Here is a 22605-nt window from a genome sequence, read left to right on the forward strand (position 1 = left end):
CCCTAGCTGATTTCCCCCCCTCTCTCTAACCCAGCGTTCACTGGACAGAGATCAGGAGTAGGAACCTTGGCTGATTTCCGCGCCCCCCCCTCCAACTCTCTCTCACCCAGCGGTCACTGGACAGCCATCAGGAGCAGGAACCCTGGCTGATTTCCCCTCTCTCTCTAACCCAGGGATCACTGGGCCGAGATCAGGAGCAGGAACCCTCGCTAATTTCACCTCTCTAACCCAGGGGTCACAAGACAATGATCAGGAGCAGGAACCCTGGCTGATATCCCCACTCTCTCTCACCCAGGGGCCACTGGACAGAGATCAGGAGCAGGAACCCTGGCTGATTTCCCCCCCTCTCTCTAACCCAGGAGTCACTGGACAGAGATCAGGAGCAGGAACCCTGGCTGATTTCCCCACTCGCTCTAACCCAGGGATCACGGGACCGAGAACAGAAGCGAAACGCTGGCTTATTTCACCTCTCTAACCCAGGGGTCACTGCATAGTGATCAGCAGCAGGAACCCTGGCTGATTTCCCCCTCTCTCTCTAACCCAGGAGTCACTGGACAGAGATCAGGAGCAGGAGCCCTGGCTGATATCCTCTCTCTCTCTCTCTAACCCAGAGTTCACTGGACAGTGATCAGGAGCAAGAACCCTGGCTGATTTCCCCCCCTCTCTCTAACCCAGGATTCACTGGACAGAGGCCAGGAGCAGGAACCCTGGCTGATTTCCCCCCTCTCTCTAACCCAGGATTCACTGGACAGAGACCAGGAGCAGGAACCCTGGCTGATTTCTGCACCCCCCCACCAACTCTCTCTCACCCAGCGGTCACTGTACAGAGATCAGGAGCAGGAACCCTGGCTGATTTCCCAACTCTCTCTAACCCAGGGGTCACTGTACAGAGATCAGAAGCAGGAACCCTGGCTGATTTCCCCTTTCTCTCTCAAACCCAGGGGTCACTGGACAGAGATCAGGAGAAGAAACCCTGGCTGATTTCCGCTCTCTCTCTAACCCAGGGTCACTGGACAGTGATCAGGAGCAGGAACCCTGGCTGATTTCCCCCTCTCTCTCTCTCTAACCCAGGGGTCACTGAGCAGTGATCAGGAGCAGGAACCCTGGCTGATTTCCCCCCCTCTCTCTCTCTAACCCAGGGGTCATTGGACAGAGATCAGGAGCAGAAACCCTGGCTAATTTCACCTCCCTAACCCAGGGGTCACTGAACGGTGATCAGGAGCAGGAACCCTGGCTGATTTCCTCTCTCCCTAACCCAGGGGTCACTGGACAGTGATCAGGAGCAGGAGCCCTGGCTGACGTCCCCTCTCTCTCTAACCCAGGGTTCACAGGACAGAGATCAAGAGCAGGAACCCTGGCTGATTTCCTCTCTCTCTCTAACCCAGGGGTCACTGGACAGAGATCAGGAGCAGGAACCCTGGCTGATTTCCCCCCCCTCTCTCTAACCCAGGGTTCACTGGACAGAGATCAGGAGCAGGGACCCTAGCTGATTTCCCCCCCTCTCTCTAACCCAGCGTTCACTGGACAGAGATCAAGAGTAGGAACCTTGGCTGATTTCCGCGCCCCCCCCCTCCAACTCTCTCTCACCCAGCGGTCACTGGACAGCCATCAGGAGCAGGAACCCTGGCTGATTTCCCCTCTCTCTCTAACCCAGGGATCACTGGGCCGAGATCAGGAGCAGGAACCCTCGCTAATTTCACCTCTCTAACCCAGGGGTCACAAGACAATGATCAGGAGCAGGAACCCTGGCTGATATCCCCACTCTCTCTCACCCAGGGGCCACTGGACAGAGATCAGGAGCAGGAACCCTGGCTGATTTCCCCCCCTCTCTCTAACCCAGGAGTCACTGGACAGAGATCAGGAGCAGGAACCCTGGCTGATTTCCCCACTCGCTCTAACCCAGGGATCACGGGACCGAGAACAGAAGCGAAACGCTGGCTTATTTCACCTCTCTAACCCAGGGGTCACTGCATAGTGATCAGCAGCAGGAACCCTGGCTGATTTCCCCCTCTCTCTCTAACCCAGGAGTCACTGGACAGAGATCAGGAGCAGGAGCCCTGGCTGATATCCTCTCTCTCTCTCTCTAACCCAGAGTTCACTGGACAGTGATCAGGAGCAAGAAACCTGGCTGATTTCCCCTTCTCTATAACCTAGGCAATTCTGGACAGTGATCAGGAGCAGGAACCCAGCCTGATTTGCCCTCTCTCTCTCTAACCCAGGGGTCACGGGACAGAGATCAGGAGCAGAAACCCTGGCTAATTTCACCTCCCTAACCCAGGGGTCACTGAACGGTGATCAGGAGCAGGAACCCTGGCTGATTTCCTCTCTCCCTAACCCAGGGGTCACTGGACAGTGATCAGGAGCAGAAACCCTGGCTGATTTCCTCTCTCTCTCTCTCTCTCTCTAACCCAGGGTTCACTGGACAGAGATCAAGAGCAGGAACCCTGGCTGATTTCCCCCCTCTCTCTAACCCAGGAGTCACTGGACAGAGATCAGGAGCAGGAACCCTGGCTGATTTCCCCCCCTCTCTCTAACCCAGGATTCACTGGACAGAGACCAGGAGCAGGAACCCTGGCTGATTTCTGCACCCCCCCACCAACTCTCTCTCACCCAGCGGTCACTGTACAGAGATCAGGAGCAGGAACCCTGGCTGATTTCCCAACTCTCTCTAACCCAGGGGTCACTGTACAGAGATCAGGAGCAGGAACCCTGGCTGATTTCCCCTTTCTCTCTCAAACCCAGGGGTCACTGGACAGAGATCAGGAGAAGAAACCCTGGCTGATTTCCGCTCTCTCTCTAACCCAGGGTCACTGGACAGTGATCAGGAGCAGGAACCCTGGCTGATTTCCCCATCTCTCTAACAGAGGGATCACTGGACAGAGATCAGGAGCAGGAACACTGGCTGATTTCCCCTCTCTCTCTAACCCAGGGTTCACTGGACAGAGATCTGGAGCAGGAACCCTGGCTGATTTCCCCCTCTCTCTCTCTCTAACCCAGGGGTCACTGAGCAGTGATCAGGAGCAAGAACCCTGGCTGATTTCCCCCCCTCTCTCTCTCTAACCCAGGGGTCACTGGACAGAGATCAGGAGCAGAAACCCTGGCTAATTTCACCTCCCTAACCCAGGGGTCACTGAACGGTGATCAGGAGCAGGAACCCTGGCTGATTTCCTCTCTCCCTAACCCAGGGGTCACTGGACAGTGATCAGGAGCAGGAGCCCTGGCTGACGTCCCCTCTCTCTCTAACCCAGGGTTCACAGGACAGAGATCAAGAGCAGGAACCCTGGCTGATTTCCCCCCTCTCTCTAACACCCAGGAGTCACTGGACAGAGATCAGGAGCAGGAACCCTGGCTGATTTCCTCTCTCTCTCTAACCCAGGGGTCACTGGACAGAGATCAGGAGCAGGAACCCTGGCTGATTCCCCCCCCCTCTCTCTAACCCAGGGTTCACTGGACAGAGATCAGGAGTAGGAACCCTGGCTGATTTCCGCGCCCCCCCCTCCAACTCTCTCTCACCCAGCGGTCACTGGACAGCCATCAGGAGCAGGAACCCTGGCTGATTTCCCCTCTCTCTCTAACCCAGGGATCACTGGGCTGAGATCAGGAGCAGGAACCCTCGCTAATTTCACCTCTCTAACCCAGGGGTCACAAGACAATGATCAGGAGCAGGAACCCTGGCTGATATCCCCACTCTCTCTCACCCAGGGGCCACTGGACAGAGATCAGGAGCAGGAACCCTGGCTGATTTCCCCCCCTCTCTCTAACCCAGGAGTCACTGGACAGAGATCAGGAGCAGGAACCCTGGCTGATTTCCCCACTCGCTCTAACCCAGGGATCACGGGACCGAGAACAGAAGCGAAACGCTGGCTTATTTCACCTCTCTAACCCAGGGGTCACTGCATAGTGATCAGCAGCAGGAACCCTGGCTGATTTCCCCCTCTCTCTCTAACCCAGGAGTCACTGGACAGAGATCAGGAGCAGGAGCCCTGGCTGATATCCTCTCTCTCTCTCTCTAACCCAGAGTTCACTGGACAGTGATCAGGAGCAGAAACCCTGGCTGATTTCCTCTCTCTCTCTCTCTCTCTCTAACCCAGGGTTCACTGGACAGAGATCAAGAGCAGGAACCCTGGCTGATTTCCCCCCTCTCTCTAACCCAGGAGTCACTGGACAGAGATCAGGAGCAGGAACCCTGGCTGATTTCCCCCCTCTCTCTAACCCAGGATTCACTGGACAGAGACCAGGAGCAGGAACCCTGGCTGATTTCTGCACCCCCCCACCAACTCTCTCTCACCCAGCGGTCACTGTACAGAGATCAGGAGCAGGAACCCTGGCTGATTTCCCAACTCTCTCCAACCCAGGGGTCACTGTACAGAGATCAGGAGCAGGAACCCTGGCTGATTTCCCCTTTCTCTCCCAAACCCAGGGGTCACTGGACAGAGATCAGGAGAAGAAACCCTGGCTGATTTCCGCTCTCTCTCTAACCCAGGGTCACTGGACAGTGATCAGGAGCAGGAACCCTGGCTGATTTCCCCATCTCTCTAACAGAGGGATCACTGGACAGAGATCAGGAGCAGGAACACTGGCTGATTTCCCCTCTCTCTCTAACCCAGGGTTCACTGGACAGAGATCTGGAGCAGGAACCCTGGCTGATTTCCCCCTCTCTCTCTCTCTAACCCAGGGGTCACTGAGCAGTGATCAGGAGCAGGAACCCTGGCTGATTTCCCCCCCTCTCTCTCTCAAACCCAGGGGTCACTGGACAGAGATCAGGAGCAGAAACCCTGGCTAATTTCACCTCCCTAACCCAGGGGTCACTGAACGGTGATCAGGAGCAGGAACCCTGGCTGATTTCCTCTCTCCCTAACCCAGGTGTCACTGGACAGTGATCAGGAGCAGGAGCCCTGGCTGACGTCCCCTCTCTCTCTAACTCAGGGTTCACAGGACAGAGATCAAGAGCAGGAACCCTGGCTGATTTCCCCCCTCTCTCTAACACCCAGGAGTCACTGGACAGAGATCAGGAGCAGGAACCCTGGCTGATTTCCTCTCTCTCTCTAACCCAGGGGTCACTGGACAGAGATCAGGAGCAGGAACCCTGGCTGATTTCCCCCCCCTCTCTCTAACCCAGGGTTCACTGGACAGAGATCAGGAGCAGGGACCCTAGCTGATTTCCCCCCCTCTCTCTAACCCAGCGTTCACTGGACAGAGATCAGGAGTAGGAACCTTGGCTGATTTCCGCGCCCCCCCCCTCCAACTCTCTCTCACCCAGCGGTCACTGGACAGCCATCAGGAGCAGGAACCCTGGCTGATTTCCCCTCTCTCTCTAACCCAGGGATCACTGGGCCGAGATCAGGAGCAGGAACCCTCGCTAATTTCACCTCTCTAACCCAGGGGTCACAAGACAATGATCAGGAGCAGGAACCCTGGCTGATATCCCCACTCTCTCTCACCCAGGGGCCACTGGACAGAGATCAGGAGCAGGAACCCTGGCTGATTTCCCCCCCTCTCTCTAACCCAGGAGTCACTGGACAGAGATCAGGAGCAGGAACCCTGGCTGATTTCCCCACTCGCTCTAACCCAGGGATCACGGGACCGAGAACAGAAGCGAAACGCTGGCTTATTTCACCTCTCTAACCCAGGGGTCACTGCATAGTGATCAGCAGCAGGAACCCTGGCTGATTTCCCCCTCTCTCTCTAACCCAGGAGTCACTGGACAGAGATCAGGAGCAGGAGCCCTGGCTGATATCCTCTCTCTCTCTCTCTAACCCAGAGTTCACTGGACAGTGATCAGGAGCAAGAAACCTGGCTGATTTCCCCTTCTCTATAACCTAGGCAATTCTGGACAGTGATCAGGAGCAGGAACCCAGCCTGATTTGCCCTCTCTCTCTCTAACCCAGGGGTCACGGGACAGAGATCAGGAGCAGAAACCCTGGCTAATTTCACCTCCCTAACCCAGGGGTCACTGAACGGTGATCAGGAGCAGGAACCCTGGCTGATTTCCTCTCTCCCTAAACCAGGGGTCACTGGACAGTGATCAGGAGCAGAAACCCTGGCTGATTTCCTCTCTCTCTCTCTCTCTCTCTAACCCAGGGTTCACTGGACAGAGATCAAGAGCAGGAACCCTGGCTGATTTCCCCCCTCTCTCTAACCCAGGAGTCACTGGACAGAGATCAGGAGCAGGAACCCTGGCTGATTTCCCCCCCTCTCTCTAACCCAGGATTCACTGGACAGAGACCAGGAGCAGGAACCCTGGCTGACTTCCCCCCTCTCTCTAACCCAGGATTCACTGGACAGAGACCAGGAGCAGGAACCCTGGCTGATTTCTGCACCCCCCCACCAACTCTCTCTCACCCAGCGGTCACTGTACAGAGATCAGGAGCAGGAACCCTGGCTGATTTCCCAACTCTCTCTAACCCAGGGGTCACTGTACAGAGATCAGGAGCAGGAACCCTGGCTGATTTCCCCTTTCTCTCTCAAACCCAGGGGTCACTGGACAGAGATCAGGAGAAGAAACCCTGGCTGATTTCCGCTCTCTCTCTAACCCAGGGTCACTGGACAGTGATCAGGAGCAGGAACCCTGGCTGATTTCCCCATCTCTCTAACAGAGGGATCACTGGACAGAGATCAGGAGCAGGAACACTGGCTGATTTCCCCTCTCTCTCTAACCCAGGGTTCACTGGACAGAGATCTGGAGCAGGAACCCTGGCTGATTTCCCCCTCTCTCTCTCTCTCTAACCCAGGGGTCACTGAGCAGTGATCAGGAGCAGGAACCCTGGCTGATTTCCCCCCCTCTCTCTAACCCAGGGATCACTGAGCAGTGATCAGGAGCAGGAACCCTGGCTGATTTCCCCCTCTCTCACTCTCTAACCCAGGAGTCACTGTACAGAGATCAGGAGCAGGAACCCTGGCTGATTTCCCCTGTCTCTCCGTAACCCAGAGGTCACTGGACAGAGATCAGGAGCAGGAACCTGGCTGATTTCCCCTCTCTCTCTCTAACCCAGAAGTCACTGGACAGAGATCAGGAGCAGGAACCCTGGCTGATTTCCCCCTCTCTCTCTCTCTAACCCAGGGGTCACTGGACAGAGATCAGGAGCAGGAACCCTGGCTGATTTCCCCATCTCTCTCACTCTAACCCAGGGGTCACTACAGAGATCAGGAGCAGGAACACTGGCTGATTTCCCCCCCACCCACCCAACTCTCTCCCACCCAGAGGTCACTGGACAGTGATCAGGAGCAGGAGATCTGGCTGATTTCCTCTCCCTCTAACCCAAGGGTCACTGGACAGTGATCAGTAGCAGGAGCCCCAGCTGATTTCCTCTCTCTCTCTCTCTCTAACCCAGCGATCAATGGACAGAGATCAGGAGCAGGAACCCTGGCTGATTTCCCCTCTCTCTCTAACCCAGGGGTCACTGGACGGAGATCAGGAGCAAGAACCCTGGCTGATTTCCCCTCTCTCTCTAACCCAGGGGTCACTGGACAGTGATCAGGAGCAGGAGCCCTGGCTGACGTCCCCTCTCTCTCTAACCCAGGGTTCACAGGACAGAGATCAAGAGCAGGAACCCTGGCTGATTTCCTCTCTCTCTCTAACCCAGGGGTCACTGGACAGAGATCAGGAGCAGGAACCCTGGCTGATTTCCCCCCCCTCTCTCTAACCCAGGGTTCACTGGACAGAGATCAGGAGCAGGGACCCTAGCTGATTTCCCCCCCTCTCTCTAACCCAGCGTTCACTGGACAGAGATCAGGAGTAGGAACCTTGGCTGATTTCCGCGCCCCCCCCTCCAACTCTCTCTCACCCAGCGGTCACTGGACAGCCATCAGGAGCAGGAACCCTGGCTGATTTCCCCTTTCTCTCTAACCCAGGGATCACTGGGCCGAGATCAGGAGCAGGAACCCTCGCTAATTTCACCTCTCTAACCCAGGGGTCACAAGACAATGATCAGGAGCAGGAACCCTGGCTGATATCCCCACTCTCTCTCACCCAGGGGCCACTGGACAGAGATCAGGAGCAGGAACCCTGGCTGATTTCCCCCCCTCTCTCTAACCCAGGAGTCACTGGACAGAGATCAGGAGCAGGAACCCTGGCTGATTTCCCCACTCGCTCTAACCCAGGGATCACGGGACCGAGAACAGAAGCGAAACGCTGGCTTATTTCACCTCTCTAACCCAGGGGTCACTGCATAGTGATCAGCAGCAGGAACCCTGGCTGATTTCCCCCTCTCTCTCTAACCCAGGAGTCACTGGACAGAGATCAGGAGCAGGAGCCCTGGCTGATATCCTCTCTCTCTCTCTCTAACCCAGAGTTCACTGGACAGTGATCAGGAGCAAGAAACCTGGCTGATTTCCCCTTCTCTATAAACCTAGGCAATTCTGGACAGTGATCAGGAGCAGGAACCCAGCCTGATTTGCCCTCTCTCTCTCTAACCCAGGGGTCACGGGACAGAGATCAGGAGCAGAAACCCTGGCTAATTTCACCTCTCTAACCCAGGGGTCACTGAACGGTGATCAGGAGCAGGAACCCTGGCTGATTTCCTCTCTCCCTAACCCAGGGGTCACTGGACAGTGATCAGGAGCAGAAACCCTGGCTGATTTCCTCTCTCTCTCTCTCTCTAACCCAGGGTTCACTGGACAGAGATCAAGAGCAGGAACCCTGGCTGATTTCCCCCCTCTCTCTAACCCAGGAGTCACTGGACAGAGATCAGGAGCAGGAACCCTGGCTGATTTCCCCCCCTCTCTCTAACCCAGGATTCACTGGACAGAGACCAGGAGCAGGAACCCTGGCTGATTTTCCCCCTCTCTCTAACCCAGGATTCACTGGACAGAGACCAGGAGCAGGAACCCTGGCTGATTTCTGCACCCCCCCACCAACTCTCTCTCACCCAGCGGTCACTGTACAGAGATCAGGAGCAGGAACCCTGGCTGATTTCCCAACTCTCTCTAACCCAGGGGTCACTGTACAGAGATCAGGAGCAGGAACCCTGGCTGATTTCCCCTTTCTCTCTCAAACCCAGGGGTCACTGGACAGAGATCAGGAGAAGAAACCCTGGCTGATTTCCGCTCTCTCTCTAACCCAGGGTCACTGGACAGTGATCAGGAGCAGGAACCCTGGCTGATTTCCCCATCTCTCTAACAGAGGGATCACTGGACAGAGATCAGGAGCAGGAACACTGGCTGATTTCCCCTCTCTCTCTAACCCAGGGTTCACTGGACAGAGATCTGGAGCAGGAACCCTGGCTGATTTCCCCCTCTCTCTCTCTCTCTCTAACCCAGGGGTCACTGAGCAGTGATCAGGAGCAGGAACCCTGGCTGATTTCCACCTCTCTCTCTCTCTAACCCAGGGATCACTGAGCAGTGATCAGGAGCAGGAACCCTGGCTGATTTCCCCCTCTCTCTCTCTCTAACCCAGGAGTCACTGTACAGAGATCAGGAGCAGGAACCCTGGCTGATTTCCCCCTCTCTCTCTCTCTAACCCAGGAGTCACTGTACAGAGATCAGGAGCAGGAACCCTGGCTGATTTCCCCTGTCTCTCCGTAACCCAGAGGTCACTGGACAGAGATCAGGAGCAGGAACCCTGGCTGATTTCCCCTCTCTCTCTAACCCAGAAGTCACTGGACAGAGATCAGGAGCAGGAACCCTGGCTGATTTCCCCCTCTCTCTCTCTCTAACCCAGGGGTCACTACAGAGATCAGGAGCAGGAACACTGGCTGATTTCCCCCCCACCCACCCAACTGTCTCCCACCCAGAGGTCACTGGACAGTGATCAGGAGCAGGAGATCTGGCTGATTTCCTCTCCCTCTAACCCAAGGGTCACTGGACAGTGATCAGTAGCAGGAGCCCCAGCTGATTTCCTCTCTCTCTCTCTCTCTCTAACCCAGCGATCAATGGACAGAGATCAGGAGCAGGAACCCTGGCTGATTTCACCTCTCTCTCTAATCCAGGGATCACTGGACAGAGATCAGGAGCAGGAACCCTGGCTGATTTCCCCTCTCTCTCTAACCCAGGGGTCACTGGACAGAGATCTGGAGCAGGAACCCTGGCTGATTTCCACTCTGTCACTAATCCAGGGTTCACTGGACAGAGATCAGGAGCAGGAACGCTGGCAGATTTCCCCCCCTCTCTCTAACCCAGGGGTCACAAGACAATGATCAGGAGCAGGAACCCTGGCTGATATCCCCACTCTCTCTCACCCAGGGGCCACTGGACAGAGATCATGCAGGAACCCTGGCTGATTTCCCCCCCTCTCTCTAACCCAGGAGTCACTGGACAGAGATCAGGAGCAGGAACCCTGGCTGATTTCCCCACTCGCTCTAACCCAGGGATCACGGGACCGAGAACAGAAGCGAAACGCTGGCTTATTTCACCTCTCTAACCCAGGGGTCACTGCATAGTGATCAGCAGCAGGAACCCTGGCTGATTTCCCCCTCTCTCTCTAACCCAGGAGTCACTGGACAGAGATCAGGAGCAGGAGCCCTGGCTGATATCCTCTCTCTCTCTCTCTAACCCAGAGTTCACTGGACAGTGATCAGGAGCAAGAAACCTGGCTGATTTCCCATTCTCTATAACCTAGGCAATTCTGGACAGTGATCAGGAGCAGGAACCCAGCCGGATTTCCCCTCTCTCTCTCTAACCCAGGGGTCACTGGACAGAGATCAGGAGCAGAAACCCTGGCTAATTTCACCTCCCTAACCCAGGGGTCACTGAACGGTGATCAGGAGCAGGAACCCTGGCTGATTTCCTCTCTCCCTAACCCAGGGGTCACTGGACAGTGATCAGGAGCAGGAGCCCTGGCTGACGTCCCCTCTCTCTCTAACCCAGGGTTCACAGGACAGAGATCAAGAGCAGGAACGCTGGCTGATTTCCCCCCTCTCTCTAACACCCAGGAGTCACTGGACAGAGATCAGGAGCAGGAACCCTGGCTGATTTCCCCTCTCTCTCTAACCCAGGGGTCACTGGACAGAGATCAGGAGCAGGAACCCTGGCTGATTTCCCCCCTTTCTCTCTAACCCAGGGTTCACTGGACAGAAATCAGGAGCAGGAACCCTGGCTGATTTCCCCCCCTCTCTCTAACCCAGGGTTCACTGGACAGAGATCAGGAGCAGGAACCCTGGCTGATTTCCCCCCCTCTCTCTAACCCAGGGTTCACTGGACAGAGATCAGGAGCAGGAACCCGGGCTGATTTCCACACCACCCCCCAACTCTCTCTCACCCAGTGTTCACTGGACAGAGATCCGGAGCAGGAGATCTGGCTGATTTCCCTCCTCTCTCTAACCCAGGGTTCACTGCACAGAGATCAGGAGCAGGAACCCTGGCTGATTTCCCCCTCTCTCTCTCTAACCCAGGAGTCACAGGACAGAGATCAGGAGCAGGAACCCTGGCTGATTTCCCCTACCTCTCTAACCCAGGAGTCACAGGACAGAGATCAGGAGCAGGAACCCTGGCTGATTTCTGCACCCCCCCAGCAACTCTCTCCCACCCAGCGGTCACTGGACAGTGATCAGTAGCAGGAGCCCCGGCTGATTTCCTCTCTCTCTCTCTCTCTCTCTAACCCAGCGGTCACTGGACAGAGATCAGGAGCAGGAACCCTGGCTGATTTCCCCCCCTCTCTCTAACCCAGGGTTCACTGGACAGAGATCAGGAGCAGGAACCCTGGCTGATTTCCCCCCCTCTCTCTAACCCAGGGTTCACTGGACAGAGATCAGGAGTAGGAACCCTGGCTGATTTCCGCGCCCCCCCCCCCCTCCAACTCTCTCTCACCCAGCGGTCACTGGACAGCCATCAGGAGCAGGAACCCTGGCTGATTTCCCCCCTCTCTCTAACCCAGGGTTCACTGGACAGAGATCAGGAGCAGGAACCCTGGCTGATTTCCCCCCCTCTCTCTAACCCAGGGGTCACTAGACAATGAGCAGGAGCAGGAACCCTGGCTGATATCCCAACTCTCTCAACCAGGGGTCACTGGACAGAGATCAGGAGCAGGAACCCTGGCTGATTTCCCCCCCTCTCTCTAACCCAGGAGTCACTGGACAGAGATCAGGAGCAGGAACCCTGGCTGATTTCCTCCCCTCTCTCTAACCCAGGAGTCACTGGACAGAGATCAGGAGCAGGAACCCTGGCTGATTTCCCCACTCGCTCTAACCCAGGGATCACTGGGCCGAGATCAGAAGCAAAACCCTGGCTAATTTCACCTCTCTAACCCAGGGGTCACTGGACAGTGATCCGGAGCAGGAACCCTGGCTGATGTCCCCACTCTCACCAACCCAGGGGTCACTGCATAGTGATCAGGAGCAGGAACCCTGGCTGATATCCTGTCCCTTTCTCTCTCTCTCTAACCCAGAGTTCACTGGACAGTGATCAGGAGCAGGAATCCTGGCTGATTTCCCCTCTCTCTCTCTAACCCAGGGGTCACTGGACAGAGATCAGGAGCAGGAGCCCTGGCTGATATCCTCTCTCTCTCTCTCTAACCCAGAGTTCACTGGACAGTGATCAGGAGCAAGAAACCTGGCTGATTTCCCCTTCTCTATAACCTCGGCAATTCTGGACAGTGATCAGGAGCAGGAACCCAGCCGGATTTCCCCTCTCTCTCTCTAACCCAGGGGTCACGGGACAGAGATCAGGAGCAGAAACCCTGGCTAATTTCACCTCCCTAACCCAGGGGTCACTGAACGGTGATCAGGAGCAGGAACCCTGGCTGATTTCCTCTCTCCCTAACCCAGGGGTCACTGGACAGTGATCAGGAGCAGGAGCCCTGGCTGACGTCCCCTCTCTCTCTAACCCAGGGTTCACAGGACAGAGATCAAGAGCAGGAACGCTGGCTGATTTCCCCCCTCTCTCTAACACCCAGGAGTCACTGGACAGAGATCAGGAGCAGGAACCCTGGCTGATTTCCCCTCTCTCTCTAACCCAGGGGTCACTGGACAGAGATCAGGAGCAGGAACCCTGGCTGATTTCCCCCCTTTCTCTCTAACCCAGGGTTCACTGGACAGAAATCAGGAGCAGGAACCCTGACTGATTTCCCCCCCTCTCTCTAACCCAGGGTTCACTGGACAGAGATCAGGAGCAGGAACCCTGGCTGATTTCCCCCCCTCTCTCTAACCCAGGGTTCACTGGACAGAGATCAGGAGCAGGAACCCGGGCTGATTTCCACACCCCCCCCCCAACTCTCTCTCACCCAGTGTTCACTGGACAGAGATCCGGAGCAGGAGATCTGGCTGATTTCCCTCCTCTCTCTAACCCAGGGTTCACTGCACAGAGATCAGGAGCAGGAACCCTGGCTGATTTCCCCCTCTCTCTCTCTAACCCAGGAGTCACAGGACAGAGATCAGGAGCAGGAACCCTGGCTGATTTCCCCCTCTCTCTCTCTAACCCAGGGATCACTGAGCAGTGATCAGGAGCAGGAAGCCTGGCTGATTTCCCCCTCTCTCTCTCTCTAACCCAGGGGGTCACTACAGAGATCAGGAGCAGGAACCCTGGCTGATTTCTGCACACCCCCACCAACTCTCTCCCACCCAGCGGTCACTGGACAGTGATCAGTAGCAGGAGCCCCGGCTGATTTCCTCTCTCTCTCTCTCTCTCTAACCCAGCGGTCACTGGACAGAGATCAGGAGCAGGAACCCTGGCTGATTTCCCCCCCTCTCTCTAACCCAGGGTTCACTGGACAGAGATCAGGAGCAGGAACCCTGGCTGATTTCCCACCCTCTCTCTAACCCAGGGTTCACTGGACAGAGATCAGGAGTAGGAACCCTGGCTGATTTCCGCGCCCCCCCCCCCCTCCAACTCTCTCTCACCCAGCGGTCACTGGACAGCCATCAGGAGCAGGAACCCTGGCTGATTTCCCCCCTCTCTCTAACCCAGGGTTCACTGGACAGAGATCAGGAGCAGGAACCCTGGCTGATTTCCCCCCCTCTCTCTAACCCAGGGGTCACTAGACAATGAGCAGGAGCAGGAACCCTGGCTGATATCCCCACTCTCTCAACCATGGGTCACTGGACAGAGATCAGGAGCAGGAACCCTGGCTGATTTCCCCCCCTCTCTCTAACCCAGGAGTCACTGGACAGAGATCAGGAGCAGGAACCCTGGCTGATTTCCTCCCCTCTCTCTAACCCAGGAGTCACTGGACAGAGATCAGGAGCAGGAACCCTGGCTGATTTCCCCACTCGCTCTAACCCAGGGATCACTGGGCCGAGATCAGAAGCAAAACCCTGGCTAATTTCACCTCTCTAACCCAGGGGTCACTGGACAGTGATCCGGAGCAGGAACCCTGGCTGATGTCCCCACTCTCACCAACCCAGGGGTCACTGCATAGTGATCAGGAGCAGGAACCCTGGCTGATATCCTGTCCCTTTCTCTCTCTCTCTAACCCAGAGTTCACTGGACAGTGATCAGGAGCAGGAATCCTGGCTGATTTCCCCTCTCTCTCTCTAACCCAGGGGTCACTGAACGGTGATCTGGAGCAGGAACCCTGGCTGATTTCCTCTCTCCCTAACCCAGGGGTCACTGGAAAGTGATCAGGAGCAGGAGCCCTGGCTGATTTCCCCTCTCTCTCTAACCCAGGGTTCACTGGACAGAGATCAGGAGCAGGAACCCTGGCTGATTTCCCCCCTCTCTATAACCCAGGAGTCACTGGACAGAGACCAGGAGCAGGAACCCTGGCTGATATCCCTCTCTCTCTCTCTCTCTCTCTCTCTCTCCCTCTAACCCAGGGGTCACTGGACAGTGATCAGGAACAGGAGACCTGGATGATTTCCCCTCTCTCTCTCTCTAACCCAGGGGTCACTTAACAGAGATCAGGAGCAGGAGCCCTGGATAATTTCCATCTCTCTCTCTCTCTCTAACCCAGAGTTCACTGGACAGGGATCAGGAGCAAGAACCCTGGCTGATTTCCCCTTCTCTATAACCTAGGCAATTCTGGACAGTGATCAGGAGCAGGAACCCAGCCTGATTTGCCCTCTCTCTCTCTAACCCAGGGGTCACTGGACAGAGATCAGGAGCAGAAACCCTGGCTAATTTCATCTCCCTAACCCAGGGGTCACTGAACGGTGATCAGGAGCAGGAACCCTGGCTGATTTCCTCGCTCCCTAACCCAGGGGTCACTGGACAGAGATCAGGAGCAGGAGCCCTGGCTGATGTCCCCTCTCTCTCTAACCCAGGGTTCACTGGACAGAGATCAAGAGCAGGAACCCTGGCTGATTTCCCCCCTCTCTCTAACCCAGGAGTCACTGGACAGAGATCAGGAGCAGGAACCCTGGCTGATTTCCCCCCCTCTCTCTAACCCAGGATTCACTGGACAGAGACCAGGAGCAGGAACCCTGGCTGATTTCTGCACCCCCCCACCAACTCTCTCTCACCCAGCGGTCACTGGACAGAGATCAGGAGCAGAAACCCTGGCTGATTTCCTCGCTCTCTCTCTCTCTAACCCAGAGTTCACTGGACAGGGATCAGGAGCAGGAGCCCTGGCTGATTTCCCCTTATCTATAACCCAGGCGATCCTGGACAGTGATTAGGAGTAGGAACCCTGGCTGATTTCCCCCACTCTCTCTAACCCAGGATTCACTGGACAGAGACCAGGAGCAGGAACCCTGGCTGATTTCTGCACCCCCCCACCAACTCTCTCTCACCCAGCGGTCACTGGACAGAGTTCAGGAGCAGGAACCCTGACTGATTTCCTCTATCTCTCTAACCCAGAGGATTCTGGACAGAGATCAGAAGCAGGAACCCTGGCTGATTTCCCCACTCTCTCTCTAACCCAGGGGTCACTGGACAGAGATCAGGAGCTGGAACCCTGGCTGATTTCCCCTCTCTCTCTAACCCAGGGGTCACTGGACAGAGATCAGGAGCAGAAACCCTGGCTGATTTCCTCTCTCTCTCTCTCTCTCTAAAACCCAGGGGTCACTGGACAGTGATCAGGAGCAGGAACCCTGGCTGATTTCCCCCCCACCCCCCCAACTCTCTCCCACCCAGCGGTCACTGGACAGTGATCAGGAGCAGGAGATCTGGCTGATTTCCCCTCTCTCTCTCTCTAACCCAGGGTTCACTGGACAGAGATCAGGAGCAGGAACCCTGACTGATTTCCTCTATCTCTCTCCCTAACCCAGGGGTCACTGGACAGAGATCAGGAGCAGGAACCCTGGCTGATTTCCTCTATCTCTCTCCCTAACCCAGGGTTCACTGGACAGAGATCAGGAGCAGGAACCCTGGCTGATTTCCCCCCTCTCTATAACCCAGGAGTCACTGGACAGTGATCCGGAGCAGGAACCCTGGCTGATGTCCCCACTCTCACCAACCCAGGGGTCACTGCATAGTGATCAGGAGCAGGAACCCTGGCTAATTTCCCCCCTCTCTCTAACCCAGGGGTCACTGGACAGAGATCAGGAGCAGGAACCCTGGCTGATTTCCCCTCTCTCTCTAATCCAGGGATCACTGGACAGTGATCAGGAGCATGAACCCTGGCTGAATTCCCCCTCTCTCTCTCTCTCTCTAACCCAGGGATCACTGAGCAGTGACCAGGAGCATGAACCCTGGCTGAATTCCCCCTCTCTCTCTCTCTCTCTCTAACCCAGGGAGTCACTGGACAGAGATCAGGAGCAGGAACCCTGGCTGATTTCCCCTCTCTCTCTCTCTAACCCAGGAGTCTCTGGACAGAGATCAGGAGCAGGAACCCTGGTTAATATCGTGGTTGATTTCCTCAGCGTGTTACATTGTACTCGGGCTGGGATTGGTCCCTCAGTTGGGGATACATTATATCCCCGTGGGGGTGGTGGGGGAGGAGAATGAATCAGTGTCACCGGGACTGGGGGACAGGCCGGGAGGGGATTGACCCCCGGGCCCGGACCCTGGGTTTGGGCAGCGGCAGCGGACGCGGAGCGGCACTGACCTGGGAGCAGGTCCGGCGGTGGCGGCGCAGCCTCCGGCCGGGATCGGCGGATCTGAGCCTCGGCGGATACGGAAATGTTAGCTTGTTCGGTGTGTGGGCGCTGAGTCACTGCTGGTGCCCCGGGTTCCGGGAAATAACCCGGCCGCCAGAGAACGCAGTGTGTATACCCCGAAAACTGAGTAACTACCCGGAAAACACGGGGCAAATACGCCCCAAACCAGAGTAAATAGGGAAAACACCCCTCAAAACTGAGTAACTACCCCGAAAACACAGGGTAAATACCCCCCCCAAACTGTGTAACTGCCCCGAAAACAGGGGGCAAAAACGCCCCAAACTCTGTAACTACCCCGAAAACACGGGGCAAATACACCCCAAACTCTGTAACTACCCCGAAAACACGGGGAAAATACACCCCAAACTCTAACTACCCCGAAAACACGGGGAAAATACACCCCAAACTCTAACTACCCCGAAAACACGGGGAAAATACACCCCAAACTCTAACTACCCCGAAAACACGGGGAAAATACACCCCAAACTCTAACTACCCCGAAAACACGGGGAAAATACACCCCAAACTCTGTAACTACCCCGAAAACACGGGGAAAATACACCCCAAACTCTGTAACTACCCCGAAAACACGGGGAAAATACACCCCAAACTCTGTAACTACCCCGAAAACACGGGGAAAATACACCCCAAACTCTGTAACTACCCCGAAAACACGAGGCAAATACGCCCCAAACCGTGTAACTGCCCCGAAAACATGGAGAAAATACGCCCCAAACCGTGTAACTACCCAGAAAACACGGGGCAAATACGCCCCAAACCGTGTAACTGCCCCGAAAACATGGGGCAAATACTCCCCAAACTATGTAAATACCCCGAAAACACGGGGCAAATACACCCCAAACCGTGTAACTACCCCGAAAACACGGGGCAAATACGCCCCAAACTCTAACTACCCCGAAAACACGGGGCAAATACGCCCCAAACTGTGTAACTACCGCAAAAACACGGGGCAAATACGCCCCAAACTGTGTAACTACCCCAAAAACACAGGGCAAATACGCCCCAAACTGTGTAACTACCCCAAAAACACGGGGCAAATACGCCCCAAACCATGTAACTGCCCCGAAAACACGGGGCAAATACACCCAAAACTCTACCCCAAAAACACGGGGCAAATATGCCCCAAACCGTGTAACTGCCCCAAAAACACGGGGAAAATACACCCCAAACTCTGTAACTACCCCGAAAACACGGGAAAAATACACCCCAAACTCTGTAACTACCCCGAAAACACGGGGAAAATACACCCCAAACTCTGTAACTACCCCGAAAACACGAGGCAAATACGCCCCAAACCGTGTAACTGCCCCGAAAACACAGAGAAAATACGCCCCAAACTGTGTAACTACCCAGAAAACACGGGGCAAATACGCCCCAAACCGTGTAACTGCCCCGAAAACATGGGGCAAATACGCCCCAAACTATGTAAATACCCCGAAAACACGGGGCAAATACACCCCAAACCGTGTAACTACCCTGACAACACAGGGAAAATACCCCCAAACCGTGTAACTACCCCGAAAACACGGGGCAAATACTCCCAAAACTCTACCCCAAAAACACGGGGCAAATACGCCCCAAACCGTGTAACTACCCCGAAAACACGGGGCAAATACGCCCCAAACCATGCAATTGCCCCGAAAACACGGGGCAAATACGCCCCAAACTGTGTAACTACCGCAAAAACACGGGGCAAATACACCCCAAACTGTGTAACTACCGCAAAAACACGGGGCAAATACGCCCCAAACTGTGTAACTACCGCAAAAACACGGGGCAAATACACCCCAAACTGTGTAACTACCGCAAAAACACGGGGCAAATACACCCCAAACTGTGTAACTACCGCAAAAACACGGGGCAAATACGCCCCAAACTGTGTAACTACCCCAAAAACATGGGGCAAATACGCCCCTAACTGTGTAACTACCCCAAAAACACGGGGCAAATACGCCCCTAACTGTGTAACTACCCCAAAAACACAGGGCAAATACGCCCCAAACTGTGTAACTACCCTGACAACACAGGGCAAATACTCCCAAAACAATGCAAATACCCAGAATCACAGGCCATTTAGCCCATTATGTCTGCACCCGCTCCCCCACTGAGCAAAGCATCTAGTGCTACTCCCCAACTTCTCCCCCTAACCCTGCATATTCTTCATTTGCAGATAACAATCCAATTTTCTCTTGATTGCCTTGATTGGACCTACCTCCCCCACACTCTCAGGCAGCACCTTCCAGACCTTAACCACTCCCCGTGAAAGTTTCTCCTCATCCCTCCATTGCTTTTTTTTTTGCCAATTACTTAAAATCCGGGCCCCCTCCTTCTCAGTCCTTCTGCCAATGGGAGGTTTCTCCCTATCTACTCTGTCCAGACCCATCATGATTTTGAACACCCCTATTAGATCTCTTCTCAACCTTATCTTCTCCAAGGAAAATAATCCCAACTTCTCCAATCTATCTACTTAACTGAAGTTCCTCATCCCTGGAACCATTCTTGTGAAACTTTTCTGCACCCTCTCTAATGCCTTCACATCCTTCCCAAGGTGTGACGCCCAGAACTGGGCACAACACTCCAACTGAGGCTGAATCAATGTCTTATACAAGTTCAACATAACCTCATTACTCTTGTACTCTATGCCCCTATTAATAAAGCTCAGGATACTGTATGCTTTATTAACCACTCTCTCAACCCATCCTACCACCTTTAATGACTTATGCACATATACACCCAGGTCCCTCTGCTCCTGCACCCCCTTTAGAATTGTACCCTTTATGTTATATTGTCTCTCCATGTTCTTTTTGCCAAAAATGAATCACTTCACATTTCTCTGTGTTGAATTTCATCTGCCACTTGTCTGCCCATTCCACCAACTTGTCTATGTCCTACACTATCCTCCTCACAGTTCATAATGCTTCTGAGTTTTGTATCATCCACAAACTTTGAAATTGTGCCCTGTCCACCAAGGTCTAGGTCATTAATATATATCAGGAAAAGCAAGGGTCCCAACACCAACCCCTGGGGAACTCCAATACAAACCTTCCTTAGTCAAAAAACATCCATTAAACAATAGTCTCTGTTTCCTGCCACTTGGCCAATTTCATATTCCTGTCACTACTGTCCCTTTTATTCCATGAGCTATAACTTTGCTCACAGGTCTGTTGTACAACATTGTATCAAATGCCTTTTGGAAGTCCACGTGTACCATATCAACAGCATTACCTTCATCAACCCTCTCTTTCACCTCAACAAAGAAACTCCAGCAAGTTAGTTAAACATGATTTGCCCTTAACAAATCCATGCTGGCTTTCCTTAATTAACCCTATTAATTTTGTCCCAATTTATTACTTCTAGAGGCTTCCCTACAATTGAAGTTAAACTGACTGGCCTATTGTTGTTGAGCTTTTCTTTACACCTTTTGAACAAGGTGGTAACATTTGCAATTCTCCAGTTGTCTGGCACCACCCCTGAGTCTGTGGAAGATTGAATAATTATGGCCAGTACCTCCATAATTTCCATTCTCACTTCACTCAGTATCCTTGGATACATCTCACCCGGTCCTGGTGCCTTAACAACTTTAAGTACAGACAGCCTATCCAATATCTCCTCGTTAACCATTTTAAATCCTTCAAGTGGCTGAATTACCTTCTTTCTCACTATGACCTGGGTAACATCTTCTTCCTTGGTAAAGACAGATGCAAAGTAATCATTAAATCTCCACCATGCCCTCTGCCTCCAAGCATAAACCCCCTTTTTTTGGTCCTTGATTGGCCCCACTCCTTTTATTATCTATATGCTTATTGAAAACCTTGAGATTCCCTTTTATGTTAGCTGCCAGTCTCTTTGCATACTCTCTCTTAGCTTCCCTAATTTGCTTTGTCACTTTCCCCCTGAACCTTCTATATTCAGCCTGGTTCTCGGTTGTATTATCCACCTGACATCTGTTGCACTTTTTCTTCTTCATCTTAATTTCTATCTCTTTCATCATCTGGGGAGCTCTGGATTTCTTTGCCCTCCTTAGTGGGAATGTACCTTGACTGTGCCCAAACTATCTCTTTAAAGGCAGCCCATTGTTCAGTTACAGTTTTGCCCACTAATCTTTGATTCCAGTTTATATGGGTCAGATACATTCCCATCCCAATGAAGTTGGCTTTCCTCCAGTTAATTATTCTTACTCTGGATTATTCATTGTTCTTCTCCATAGTCAGCCTAAACCTTATGATACAATGATCGTTGTCCCCTAAATGTTCTGCTACTGACACTTGATCCATTTGGGCCACCTCATTCCCAAATAACAGGTCTAGCAGTGCCTCCTTTCTCATTGAATTGGAAACAGACTGCTGTAGAAAATTCTCCTGAACACACTTAGGAACTCTTGCCCTTCACACTACTACCATCCCAGTCTATATTCAGGTAACTTAAGTCCTCAATTGTAACAATAATTCTTGCACCTCTTTGTAATTTCCTTGCAAGTTTGTTCCTCTACGTCTTTCCCACTAGTTGGTGACCTATAGGCTGAGCAATGTAATTGTACCTTTTGTGTTCCTTACCTCTAGCCAAATAGGTTTTGTCCTTGACCCCGCTGGGTCTTCCTCTCTCTCTCCAGCACTGCAATGTTCTCCTTAATTAAGACTGTCACTGCTTTTCTTTCTTGTCTTCCTTGCATCCAGGAACATTTAATACCCAGTGGTGCCTTTGAGCCAGATCTGTTATTGCCACATTATAACTTCATATTGTAATCTGTGCCTGTAACTCACCAATCTTATTACCCACCTTCTGTGCATTCACAGTAACCCTGATTTAGAGTCTGTTACTGTCTCCCTTACTCTGAACTCACCTAATAACTTACTATTCCCTATTCTAGTGCTAGCTATCTGTCCCAGTACTTTTGTGCACCTTGGTATTCCTCTTTGGTATTATCTCCTGGTTCCCACACTCCTGTCAAGTTAGTTTTAAACACTCCCGAATCGCACGAGCAAATTGCCCCACAAGGAACTCAGTACCGGCTGTTCAGACACAATCCATCCGGCCTGTACAGGTCCCATCTCCCCCAGAGCAAGCAATTAGGAAGGCAAATGGTGTGTTAGCCTTTATTGCAAGGAGATCAGAATATAAAAATAAGCAAGTTTTCCTGCAATAATATAGGTATTTTGTGAGGCTACACCTAGTGTACAGTGTATAAAATGTTAGTGCCCTTCTCTCAGCAAGGATATACTTACCTTGGAGGAGGTGCAATGATGATTTGCTAGATTGACTCCTGGGATGAGCAGATTGTCCAATGAGGAGAGACGGAGTAGACTAGATCTATATTCTCTGGGGTTCAGGAGAATAATCTCTTTGAAATTCTTAGGGGTAACATTCCACTTGCTGGAGAGACTAGAGCTAGGCGGTCACAGTCTCAGGATAAAGAGGCAGCCCTTTAGGACTGTAGATGGGGAGAAATTTCTTCACTCAAGAGGGTTGGTGAATCCTTAGAACTCTCCATCCCAGAGGGCTGTGGATGTTCAGACATTGAGTATATTCAAGCTTGTGATCAAATTGTGATTTTTGTGCATGAGGGGAATCAAGGGACATGGGGAGAGGGCAGGAAAATGCAGCTGAGGTGGAAGATCAGATCTTATTAAATGGCAGAGCGGGATTGACGACCAGAATAGGATACTACTGCTCCTATTTC

At 53.5% G+C, this 22605-nt stretch overlaps 1 protein-coding gene across 2 annotated transcripts in view; it reads right to left on the reverse strand.

Annotated features, from left to right (window-relative positions):
- LOC121285309 (caspase-8-like) overlaps positions 1 to 16977 on the reverse strand; it is an 83362-nt gene extending 66385 nt beyond the window's left edge. For both annotated transcript variants that reach the window (XM_041201759.1, XM_041201758.1), the window contains exon 1: positions 16856 to 16977. The gene's annotated coding sequence lies outside the window, so the exon portion shown is untranslated. The remainder of the gene's footprint in view (positions 1 to 16855) is intronic.
- Between the last annotated feature and the right edge of the window lie 5628 nt (positions 16978 to 22605).

The sequence above is a fragment of the Carcharodon carcharias genome, chromosome 12, assembly GCF_017639515.1.
Source record: "Carcharodon carcharias isolate sCarCar2 chromosome 12, sCarCar2.pri, whole genome shotgun sequence".
Classification (NCBI taxonomy): Eukaryota; Metazoa; Chordata; class Chondrichthyes; order Lamniformes; family Lamnidae; genus Carcharodon; species Carcharodon carcharias.